This window comes from Pseudonaja textilis, chromosome 5 (genome assembly GCF_049901715.1).
Source record: "Pseudonaja textilis isolate UNSWEBS1 chromosome 5, rPseTex1.2, whole genome shotgun sequence".
In the NCBI taxonomy this organism is placed as follows: Eukaryota; Metazoa; Chordata; class Lepidosauria; order Squamata; family Elapidae; genus Pseudonaja; species Pseudonaja textilis.
The window spans coordinates 7,762,853-7,775,926 of record NC_141994.1 but is presented as its reverse complement, the minus strand read 5'-3'; positions in this window follow the sequence as shown (position 1 = coordinate 7,775,926).

Sequence of the window (13,074 nt, the reverse complement as noted above, 5' to 3'; positions counted from 1 at the left end):
TCTACTCCAAAGTCAACCCTAAACATTAGTATATCTGATTTAAGCACTGTACTGTATTTATTTACATTATATTGTATATCCTAACTTATTATCTGGGACTTTAAAAAAATAAAAGAAAAAAGAATGCAATGAATTAATTTCCAACAAAGGATTTATTTAATTTTGCATCCTAGAGATGGCCCACAATTCATGAAAGTTGGCTACTTCCCATTGTGCCAGAATCATTTGCTCATAATTTTTTTTACTAAGGCACATGGTGACATTATTTTAAAAAGACTGATGAAATAAATCTTCACCCTTTCAGATTTTACTCAATCTATCAAACAGAGAGACAAATATAAATAACATTGCAGATTCAATAAAATTATTTAATTAATGGAATTTATAGCCACAGTTTGGGAAGAATCAAATAAAAGGGACACTAATAAGGCATATTCTTGTTGGGTATAATGAAAAAGGGGGAAAAAGGTTTCTCTTGTGCACTAAGGTATAATTTGGCAAGATAAGTCTCTTTTTAGTATATAGGCACACAAAATTACCAGTTCATAACTTCCACAATGAAATCTATTTTTAAAGCAATAATATAATTCTATTTCATCAAGGCTTCAGAAGGTGTCAAAATATTACGGTTGACAATGGTTACTGATATAAGAACGTTCAAATCAGATTGGACTGCTGAAAATAGAACTTAACAAAGGCTGTTCATGACTAAATCTCTCTTTTTAAAAATTTCTCTCCTTCCCTTTTGGCAGAGAGATTAATGCATAGTGTAAAGTAATAATCAATTCTGATGACTGTAGGCAATCTTAGCATAGCACAAGTTAAATTAGCCAATAGCTGTTTAATTTAAACAAAACGCAATAGAGGCAGGGCGGGGGAGGTTTCCTGTCTCCCAATTCTCTGCAGTAATTTCCTTCATAAATTAATGGGCCAGATCAATCTATCTAATTCTAAACAACCAACAGACGATCATTCACTGATGTTATTAGTTTTGCATCAGGCCCTAAGTTCATGTATTAATCTTCTTAATAATGGCTTCATTATACTTTTATAATATCCACTAAAAACAAAACTTCTGAAATTACAATAAAGATTTTGCCTCTTCATTTGTCTCACCTGAGACTCTTATGCAATTTTCTGTGTTATTTGCTTCCAGAAGTTCTGGAGTATTTTTCTCATTTATCAACTTAGGGAAAAAAATACAAGGAGAAAAAGAACTAATCCAGGCTTGTTGTTTTTTGCAAGCTGACCAACAGATTCCTTCTTCTCGTGTCTTCAAATGGGTCTGAACCATTTCTGATACCAACTGTCTAATTATGAAAGAGTTTTGACAATATGAATTGTTTTGTTTTGAACACCTTAGAAAACCGTCTGTTATGAAGCTTTGCAATAGAGACACAGCTGTTCTAGTGGAGAGAAGTCTATGGATTCTATGCTTGTAAAGCTCCCCTGAGGCTGTGAAACTCATAAAACAAAGTTTCTGAATATGTTTTGAATCTAGAGGTATATAAACAATCAGTCAATTTTCTTTCTTTCCTCTCCCCATAGCCATTATTTCCACTTTTATCATGTTTCTATGTTCTTGAAATAAGGCCCTTTCACACAGCAGCTTTGCACTAGTCTAAGACTGACCCTGTGTGACTCCATGCTGTAATCTGTGTTCACATACTGGCGTCTGTTTATTTCTGTCTCAGCTGTGATTTTTTTTTTTTAAATTATAGCATAACTTCTTTAAAATGCAGCAGAAAACTGTCTGTGCTGCACTTTCAGGAAGCTCCAATTTATGACACCATGTGAAAAGCTTTCTTCATATGACAAGCACAATATTCTATTTTCTAATCACACTGCTTTTTTCTTTCTTTCTAACTTTACCATCCTTGGCTCAAGGAGTGGGGGATTCTAGGTTGGATGGCTTTCTTTCAAAAATGCTGGAGAAGTGGATTTCTGCACTAGATGAGCTCCAATTATTTTCCAACTATTACATTCTATAATTCTATAACTCTACAAAGCAGAATCATGACAGAGGTGAGATTATTTTCTTTATCAAACCGTATAAGAACCTGAACTCCAAGTTGACAATAAACATCTGTTCTGTGTATATACATTTACACGTTTTTTTTAAGGAAACACAGAACTGTTTTGTGCGTGTGCATGTGTCAATGTAGTGTGTGCTTTTATGCCAACAGTGCAATCAGAAATGTTTGTTTTTGATAGCTGTATTGAGGTGGTGCCGGCACACCCATTCAGGTATTTCTTCTCTCTGAATGACAACAGAAGCATATTACAGATGGTGGGAAAATCAGTCAGGGCAAAGAAACGATATTCACAGTAGTATTCAAAGGCCATTAATAAGATTAACAAGGGTTGGGTGGAAGGTAGGGTATTGTTTATGAAGCAGACTGAAATAATCTGTGGTAAAAAGCAAGGTTTTAATCGCATCCTAGATACTGCTAGAAGCATTAGGATGAGCAGATACCAATAAGGGAGGAAAACTATTAAAATGTGAAGTGACCACTGAGAGAAATCTTAAGTAAGGGGCAGCTTAGAGGGGAGGAAATCAGAACTTAAAGTAGCATGGGGTCCAACAGCGAGAAGGCATGAAGCAAATAATGAGGCCATAAGGCCCTGATTAGATTATCTGAATACGAGTATGTGGGTTTCCCCGCTGCTTGGAGTCATATTTCATTCCTTATCCTTTATGAATTTGCTTCTTGCATGAATGGATTCTAATCATCAAATCCACGCTGATTAAGTATATGTTATGTTTATAATGAATAAAGGCTTAATGTGGCATGGCTGGATCAAGTAGCTGAGATGTACAGAGAAAGTGATATGTTAATCATTGTGGCTCAGACCCTAATCCATTTGAAATTTGAATGCCCCGTGGCTTCCAGTAATGGGAAAAGGAAATGAAATTATGAACGCTGACAAGTGCTAACAAATGTAGTGTAATGCAGCCTAAATCGAATAGATTATTTACTCATTCCTATGAACAATTCAGTGACACTCCTGTTTGTTAGGAAATCCATGAGATGTGTAGGAGATGATCAAGCACAAGAATTCAAAGCACTACTCCAGCTAAAATTAATCATGAGCCTGTAATTCAATGCCTGGTTATCTAAAGCTTGTCAGTCACAACTGATTCCTCCACTGGATTAGGGCACATGGTTGAATTGGTTGAAATGTGGGTTTTCTTCCAGTGTTTTTTTTCCAAGAAGACAAATGCCAGGTTGCATTTACGTGGTGATTCTAAGCTTCTGACTTTCCATTTCCAGGGAGTAAGCCAGAGCTGGTATTCAGCAGGTTCTGACCAGTTCTCGAGACCCGGTAGCAGAAATTTTGAGTAGTTCAGAGAACTGGCAAATACCACCTCTGACTGGAGATTTTACAGGATCCATCCCCTGCCACGCCCACCAAGCCACGCCCACAGAACCAGTAGTAAAAAAAATTGAATCCCACCACTGGAGTAACCTAAGTTACTTCTGTTGTGGAGCGGTGGAATAACCTGAGGCAAACTCGGAGCGAACTTCAGCTGTTACTTTATTGAAACAATAAAGGGTTGCCACGGCTGCTGCGCTAACAAGGCAGCCAGCTGGTGGACAACAGCTGATGCCGTTTGACAGCTCCCTTTTATAGCCAGCTGTCAAATGGCATCAGCCAATAGGAATGGTCCATGTTCCCACTGGAAACACGGACTGGAGTGAAGACTTCGGCTTAGTCTTTCCCGAACGCCACAACTTCTCTCACCATATTCACCTTGGTTGTATTATATGCAAAGAATAGCTTTGGGTTCTCTAGCACCGAGGCTGACTTTCTTTAGCTCATGCTGACATAAATGTTTCCCTCATCCCATTTTTCCCACAAAACCTCTCCCTGTGAACTTGGTAGGGCTGAGAGAGTGTGAATAATTGCTTTCTATGGCTGAGGATAGTATATGGAACCTGGCTCTCCCTGGTACTTGTCTAACACTGAACCACTGTAGCTCTTGATGACAATTTGAATGTTAAAAGGATTTTTAAAAGAATCAAATCCAGAAACAGACGACTCCATTGGGGATGAGACTTGTAAAGCATTGTCTCCTGAAAACTCTTACGCTGTTTTCACAGATTCTATTGGTTTATCGTATCAGAGGAAAAGCGCCCGCACATTAATGAGTTTGGAAAACCCTTGATCCTATCCAGGGGTGGGATTCTGCCAGTTCGGACCAATTTGGGCGAACCCCTAGCTCTGAAGATCAGCTGGGAGCGAACAGGTTCGCTCCAACCATCTTGTGGGCACTCCCACTTGCCCCTGCGATGTACTGACCTTTATAATCTCAGCTGATCAGTATGGAAGAGCAGATTTCTGCTCCTCAGCTGTGTTACTCCCTCGAAGTAACATAACAGGGAAGGATTTTGTGTTGCTGCTCACGTGCACACAATGCATGAAGCACACGATCAACGAATGGGTTGTTATACCAGCAGCATCCCACCCCTGATCCTACAATAGGTCTGAGTTCCCCTGTCTATTCTTTTCTCTATTATCAGAATGTCTGACAAGCCTGACTTCTTAAAATCAGCCCTTGTGAATGATTAAGAATTGAAATCCCATAGGACACTTTCACTGTAGTAAACTTTATTGAGATTTACTTGCGCAGATACCCTACTGAGAAAATATTTTTGCTAAATTTATTTGAAGTCTTTCCCTAGATGCACCTAGGGGAATACAAACATCCCTTGGTCACATGTTGTTTTCAGCTGTGTCCCCGTGACGTTTGCTCCATTTTACAGCTTTTCTTGCCACAGTTGTTAAGTGAATCACTGCAGCTGTTAAGTTTAGCAATATGGTTGTTAAGTGAACCTGGCTTCCCCATTGACTTTGCTTGCCAGAAGGTCACAAAAGGTGATGACTCTGGGACACTGCATCCATTATAAGTATGAGTCAGTGGCCAAGCCTCTGAATTTTGATCATGTGACCATGGAGATGCGGCAATGGTTATAAGTATGAAAAATGATCACAAATCACTTCGTTCAGTGCGCTCTTGTAGTTTTGAATGGTCACTAAATGACCTCTTGTAAGTTGAGGACTACCTGTGATCCTTGATTTATGACCACTAGTTTAGCAATCATTCAAACTTACAAAGGTGCTGACAAAACTCACGACTGGTCCTTGCTGTTGCAGAGTCCCTGAAGCCACCTGATTGCAAGTGTTCTTCACAGGCATGTCTTTACGTTGGTTGCAGTGTCCCAGGGTAATGTGATTGCCATTTGTCACCTTTCCAGCTGTTTTTTGACAAACAAAGTCAATGGGGAAAGGTCGATTTGCATAATGATTGTGTGGTTCACTTATAAACTAAGACAAAAAAGGTGTCTTTTGGCTGCAGTGATGTGACGCTCATTCAACACCATTTTCGTTAGCACCAGAAGTTCTACTACCAATTATGGTTGTAAGTTGAGGACTATCTATAACTCATTACTGTGACTTGAAACAAAGGCTCTAGATCAGAGTTGGTTGTTGTTGTTGTTTTTACTTTTTGAGGCTGTGGGATCTGTTAATTAAAAAATATATATTTATTTTCTGGAATTTTTGATCAACAGCCAATGCTATGAAGTGTGATCAGTTGAAATCCCACCACCACCACCCCGGGAAGTGTGTGACTTCTGACAAGCCCTGTCTTTCTAATGCAAGGATCTCCAAACTTAGCAACTGTTAAGATTTGTGAACTTCAACTCCCAAAATTCCTTAAAACAATCATGCTGGCCAGGGAATTCTGGGAGTTGAAGTCCACCAATCTCAAAGTTGCCAAGTTTGGAGACCCATGTTCTAATGTATTCAAATAACGTTTTCTGCTTTGACTCTTATAGAAGTCCATCAAGTGCTTGTAGAACCCTTGACTTCTATGCAACAGTTTGAAAAAAAAAAACTATTCTAAAGAAAGAATAGGGATCAGCAACAGAGATAGCAAATGTCACGTGTATAGAGTTTTCAGTTAACTGAAGGATTCAGAAGAAGCACTTGTGGATAAAGGCCCTTAGAGCCTGCAGTACTCTGACTTCATATGTGTTTTTACTAGCATTTGGTTTTGTGAATGGTTTGGACAGCATGACTGTCATGAAAAGTCCAGAAAAACTACAGTAAAAATTTGCTTTTATTGAGCACTAGTCTGTTACGCAAGCATTAGAATTACAGCTGAAGTTTGGAGCAAGAATTATTGGAATATTTTCCTTTTAACAAGCTATGGTAAGCTATGGTAATCAGGCAACAGAGGATGGAAGGCACCTTCGGTCTATAGATCAGTAGCATAGATTCTCTAGATCTATTATATATTTTGTTTTAAATTTGTTAGGGAAAGGATTTATCATTCAGTAATTTTTAAAAGATGATTAAATTAATTCAAGGATATATTTAAATAAAAAAGATAAAGCCATATTGAGCAGGGAGAATGGGTAATGTAGGAATAAAAAAATCCAGTTCCAGGTCCAAGCTGGGAATAAAATGGAGGCTGGTTGGAAAGAAAGATTCTGTTTATTGGTGAACAGAACCAACACACACAGAGCAAGCAGTTCTCGGACAGTTGACAAAACAGAATCAAGGGTGGGTTTTTATATCTTTGGGGGGCTTTGTAACTGAGATTCCTGTTCTTGTGCAAGAATATGTCCTTTAGTATTCTATTGGCTGTTGTCAGATTCTTATGGAGGTCATGGCTGCCTCTATAGGCAAAAGGGGAAATGCAAATCTGAGGTGTTTGTCTGAGCTAATCTTGTTTTGTCTAATTGCTTATCTGGAGTTTCTGTCTGACCCAGTCTTTCTGAATGGATTCTCAACCAATGGTGCTGGTTTCTGCCTCCCTTAAGACTTTTTTTCCATTTCTCCTTTAGGAGAAATATTCTATCCTGTGCCTTTGTAATATTCCCCAAAATATCTCATTCTCTAGAAGAGTGGGTGGGCGCTGACTTTCTACAATAGGCAGCAAGGGAGGGAATATTAGTGTGAGGTGATATGATCTATTTTGAGTACTATATGTATAATCAGCCAGCCAGCATGTGAAAAGTTAGGGAACATTGCTCCCTAGACCTTTTCATTTCTGTTATTCATATTGTTCTGTATTAACATACTCCAAATACTGACTTCTGATTGGTCCTCACGTACAACATTATGATTGGTCAACTAAACAGCAGTGATTGGTTCGCTAGGAATCAACTGCGATTGGCTGAGCCGATCGCAGGAGATTCAAGGGCCTGTCATCGGCCGGCGAGCCGCGAGCAATCCATATATGCCGCGGCTCCAAGATCTTGTACAGATCTATACATGAAATAAAGAGCTTGAAGTACACTGGTCTCGCGTCTCTTTCGTACCTGATCTAACACATATTTTGGTGCATCAGTCTTTAAATATGAATATTTCTTCTACCTTAGTCCAGAAGCAGGGACATTTATTAAACTTAGTGGGATCAAGGAAAGGGTTGGGGGATCATTGTGGAGCCCACACATACAATTCTGTCCATCTTTGTGAAGCTTACTGATGCAGAAACTCAGCTTTAGATGGAATCTATGGATCTGGACCTGCAGGATCTGAATATATATATATATTACTTAGACACTAAGCCTTACAAGGCGAAAGGAAGAACTGGATTTACTTCTGATTGACAGCAGATTAGTGCCCTTATTCCTAGAGAATGAGAAGCTGCCAATGAGGCAAATTAATTAAATTATACTTGTAATTTAAGATACAGGCAAATGCAATTTAAATAATTTTCACAACATTTTAATATAGTCAATGCATTCCTTAATTAATGTTAATTTACATACATTGTATAATTCCAAATATATTCTATAGCCATACTTCCTCAGTCTTGTAAACCACAAAATTGAAATTATTTAAAAAATGTTTAATCTAACTGAACCTGATATAAACCTGTTAAACATAATTGGCTAGCTACTGAATGCCTGTTAAGCTTTGTAAAGAATATAACAAAGCCATATTAATTGTGTTTTCAGTTGCATATTTATATCCAAGTCAAATATTAAAACATGAAAAGACCTTTATTTTGGAAAACATTTTGCATATTAGCATGTTGCCAACCAAGCAGAAAATTAGTAGCTCCAAGCAATTAATTGTAGGCCTTTAAAACAGACACGAAACCCAACAATTTCTGAACAATAAAATATTTACAGTGAAGCACTGCCAACTTGCTTACTCCTTAATATAATAAGCACAGTCCAAAAGTTTAAATGATCTAACATCTAAATGCTTAGCAATCCCTGGCAAAAATCCAGCTACAACTGAAATCTGAGAAAAACAAAATATACGCAATTGTTAATCACTCTGGAAGCTGAGGTGGAATAGAGAGCAGTACTGTAGTTTGGCCCTTTGGTAAAACATATGTTTTGAGTACAGTCAGTCCCAGTTTGAATTCCCAGCATTTCAAATGTAACTAAAACCATGATTGAAAACTTGAATAACTGCTGCCAGTCAGAATACAAAAGGATGCATGGTCCAGTGATCCTAACCTGGTGTAATACGAGCAGATCCACAAAGATGCAAGATGCACAGAGACCACAATAGGCAAAAACAAGAGAGTTGTGTGTGTGTATGTCCTTTTTTCCTCAAAATAGCTAGAATTTAAGAACAAAAGGAAACAAACCCTTTGCTCACTTATGGATGCCATTCCTGGCTTCACAGCTTCTTGTGCTAGAGAAAAACAAATGAACCAACAAATCCAGTGAAATATCATTTTGTCAACCCTGATATTTTAAAAAGGGAAGTAAATACTCTTATTCCTCTCTCCTACACATACACATAACTGGAAATGTGAAGTGTCCTCATAACTGGTGAACAGAGCATTAGGATATTACCCTCTGTTAAGGCTTCAAAATCAAAATGCTATCAAAATGACAAAGGCATCTATTGATAGCACATTTTACAAATAACTGCAAGAACCCCTAAATGCAGGTATTATCCAGATTAATTTATTTTTTACTGTTTGGGGAAAAGAGAGAAAATAAAAGGGTAGAACGAGTAAAAAATAATAAAACTGTGTATTTACTCCTCCTGCCCTATGATAAAATAAACGTTCTCTTTTATTATATTAGACCACAGTAAGTATAAATAATACTGGTAATGGAAATTATACTGTCCCTGTATGATGTCATCTTCAAAGGTATTTTATTTATTTGGTTGGTTGGTTGCTTGTCAAATATGTACAAGATAACAAATATAAGTATGAACATAAACAGGGAGTAAATACAGACAAATGGGCACAGTAAGACAGGGGTGGTAGACATGCTGGTGAGGTTATGCACCCCTTTAAGGACCTCTTAGGAATGGGGTGAGGGCCACGGTAGACAGTTTGAGTTTGAAGTTGTGAGGGGTTGAGGCTGTAAGGTCTGGTAGGGCGTTTTAGGCGTTGACCACTCTGTTGCTGAAGTCGTATTTTCTGCAATCGAGTTTGGAGCAGTTTTACCTTGAGTTTGTATCGGTTGTTTGCCTGTGTATTATTGTGATTGAAGCTGAAGAAGTCGGTTGGTAGGCAAGATGTTATATCAGACAATTTTGTGAACTATACTTAGATTGGACTGCAGGCGGCACAGTTTTTTCTACTATACCATTCACACACACACACACACACACACACACACACACACACGGGATTAGCAAAAGATTTTGTGATCCATGTAAAATACAGTGGATTTTCCTAGTGATGTTTTAGTGTCATGTTCTTTTTGGTAGGTAAATTTCAAAATTAAAACATAGAAGTGAATAGGCAGTCTCACACTGTGTATCCAATTTATAATACCATGCATTACAGGAACACCACAGGCATTATTTCGGAACAGGCATAATTATTCATAGAAAAAAGGATAATATACATCTCAAGTTAAAAAAAAACCCCAATAAACTCCATATTGGTAATCACATGCAAACCTTTCCTGCTGATAATCTGATTATCAGAGAAAAGAACAGGGAACAAACAAGCCAGAGTGAAGCTACCAGCATCAGTCAGATGTTGGGTCTGTCTACAATGGCATTTGTCACCTGCTAGTCTCCAATTGGCCATTTTAGGCCTGTCTGTTTTAGAAACCCTGGATTTGGGGCCTGTAGGATATGGCTGATTCTTGCCTTCTCCTTTGAAGCTACAAATCATAGAGCAACTTTCTAAACAAATTTTAAGGTAATCATTTGTCTTTCTTTTTGATGTTAGCATCAGTAAAGGAATGGCTCACAAAAACAAAATGTATCTGGGGTGGTAAGATACCAGAGACACAAATTCACATGTGAACTGTATTCAATCTATGAGGTATCCCGCCTCTGTATATATGAACTGCCTTTATAAGAAAACATTCACAGATGCTAAGTGGCAACAAGGGTTGGAATCAGACAGGACTAGTGGCCCAGTAAACCAAATTGTTTGTATTCTCTGCCGTATCTCAAAGATAGTATAGTTGCCTTGCTGACCTAGGAGAAAGGCATAAATAATACTAAGGTCATCTAGATAGGTTTATCTAAAATATCCCAACTTGGTGCCTGTAATATACATTGTCTATGTTGAGGTAATTCCCCATTAGGAGAATGAGCGCATACAGGGAGACGTATTTGAGAGAAGTGTTTGAATAATACACACACACAGTACACAGATACACTGTACAGTAAATGTACGTTTTTTCTTCCAGAAAGGTTTAAGCAAAGTCCAAAATAGGCAGTCCAAAGTCATTCACAGGTAAAATCAGTCAGTTTTCATCCAGGGATAATCCAAATATCAAATTCTAGTGTCAAAAACAGTTCAGTATCAGACTTACATTAAATCCAGCAATATCAATCAATTAGAAGAAATGGAGCAACGGCAATACTTTCCAACAGAAGGAAACAGAGATACTCACTCAGACACACTCTCTTCTGAGACTAAGACTAAACAACCCAGATTTCTGGCTCCATCTTATGGCCGTTTGAGAAACCACACCCAATTGCATGCTCTTGCATTCCCTTAAAGATATAGTACTAAAATGTTTATCCTGGTTTATATATTTCTAACCCAAATACCTGTTAGGTGACTTATATTCCTAACAGTCTGCCTTTTTCTTTGTCTTGTCTTTGAAATGTAATAGGCCAAAGCTATATACAGGTAGTCCAGTGGTGGTATGCTACCGGTTTGGCCTGGTTCAGCAAAACGAGTAGCAAAAATTCCTACTGGTTCAGCGGAACTGGTTATAAAAAAAGCCTCTGGCCATCAGCTGAAAGGAGAAAGAAGAGGAAAGCGCGCACTTTTCCCTTCTTTCTCCTCTCAGCTGATTGACGCTGCAGGCCTCAGCTGGTGTGGAAAGCTGTGCGCGCATTAGGTGCGCATGTGTTGCATTAGGTGCGGGTGCATTAGGTGCACGCGCATTAGGTGCACGCACGCACATGCGTGATCACTGAACCGGTAGTGGTAGTCCTCAACTTACGATAGTAATGGAGCTCAGAATTTCCATTGTAAGTCACGACGATTATAAGTCAAGACACTCACATGTCCAGACTTCATTTTATGTCTTTTTTGGCAGTGGTCCTTAAGTGAATGCCACAGCTGTAAAGTGAATTCATATATCCTTTTTGGCATTTTTTTGTAGAAAACCAGTCAAAAATGCTGAAAATCTCAGGGGGAGGGAATTACTGTTAATTTAAGTCACATGACTGCAGAATGCTGAAACCAGCCAGAAAGATTTCAAAGCGCCTAAATGTGGTCATGTGACCACATGGGTATGTGGAACTGTTGGAATCCCAGAACTTAAGTCATAAGTAGCTTTTGGCGGGACCCTTGTTTTTCTGAACTGTTGCTAAGCAATCAGTCATTAAGTGAGAACTACCTATAAGCTACTGATTGTATATCTGCCCTCTGCTTTGCTCAGGGCTACCTAATAGATGCCTAATAAAACTGAGTTGCATTTTCAGAGCAATTTGGTTGCTTTAGGCGAGCAAAGTATATGAGGTCCATGTGGAGCTCAGGTGAATTCAAGGAAATAAATATAACATTGGAGGTTACTGTTTTCCTTAGCTAGATGATAAGGTTTTTTTAATTAAAAGAGGGGTGGGCAATTCAGGGGCCACATGAGAAACCGTGACTTTTAAGGAGGGTCGAAGCAATGTGGCCTGATTTGTCCTCAACCTCTGTCGCCTCAAATCCCTAGGTTGCTCCAGGCAAGGGGGAAGTGCTGCACGTGGGCAGAAAAATGTTTTCTCTCCTCGGTTTCCTGAAGGAGCACAGGGCAACTGCTCAGAGCAATGCCTTACTTCTTCTCCCACCCCCTGTGGAGTGCTTATTTGCATTTGATTTCTCATTTCCGACTGAGCTCTTGTGGGACAGATAGGAACAGTCAAAGTGATGGATGTGGCCTGGGGTCCATCAGTACGCCCAGGACTGAATTAAAATTATGCCTATACATTGTTAAAATCAAATGTGAAAGCAAATCTGACAGGTGCTAAGGAATATGAGAAGGCTCTCACATAGAAACTGAACTGATCTTTAAACCAGACAAAATTCACAATCTCTATGTCTAATAAGTAGGGAAAAAATGGAATTTAAAGTTCCTCAATAACAACAGAGATTCTGTAAGAAAACTTAAATATAAAGTTGCTTCTTTTAGGTGTAAGTGTTTAGCCATACACAATCCTACTTTTTTTATATATAATATTTGAAATGGCCCTTGCTTCTCTTTCTCTAGTAGAAGAGGGAGCAGCATAACTGCTTTTTCCCTCTTTACAATAAAGTGGTCATGCATCAGGACCGAGAACTGAACAAGAACAATATATTAAGACCAAACAGGACACAGAATTATTTGAATACATTTCCTGCAATTATTTGTATAGCCCTTTATTATTTATTGAACGTATGGCATACAAGGCCAGGGGAGCTATTGTTATATATACAATAGAAGTCCTGGCAGCTGACAGTTGCTAGTCCATTAATTGCACTGGTGCACCATAAGAGAACAAATTGCTGGCTAGCCTGCCTCATTCTCAGAGGAAGTTGACTCTTCCAGGGCTGTCCTCCACCAATTTTCCACCGATCACGTCAGGACAGACCCAATTCCCTGTGCAGAACATAGCCAGCATTCTCACAATGCT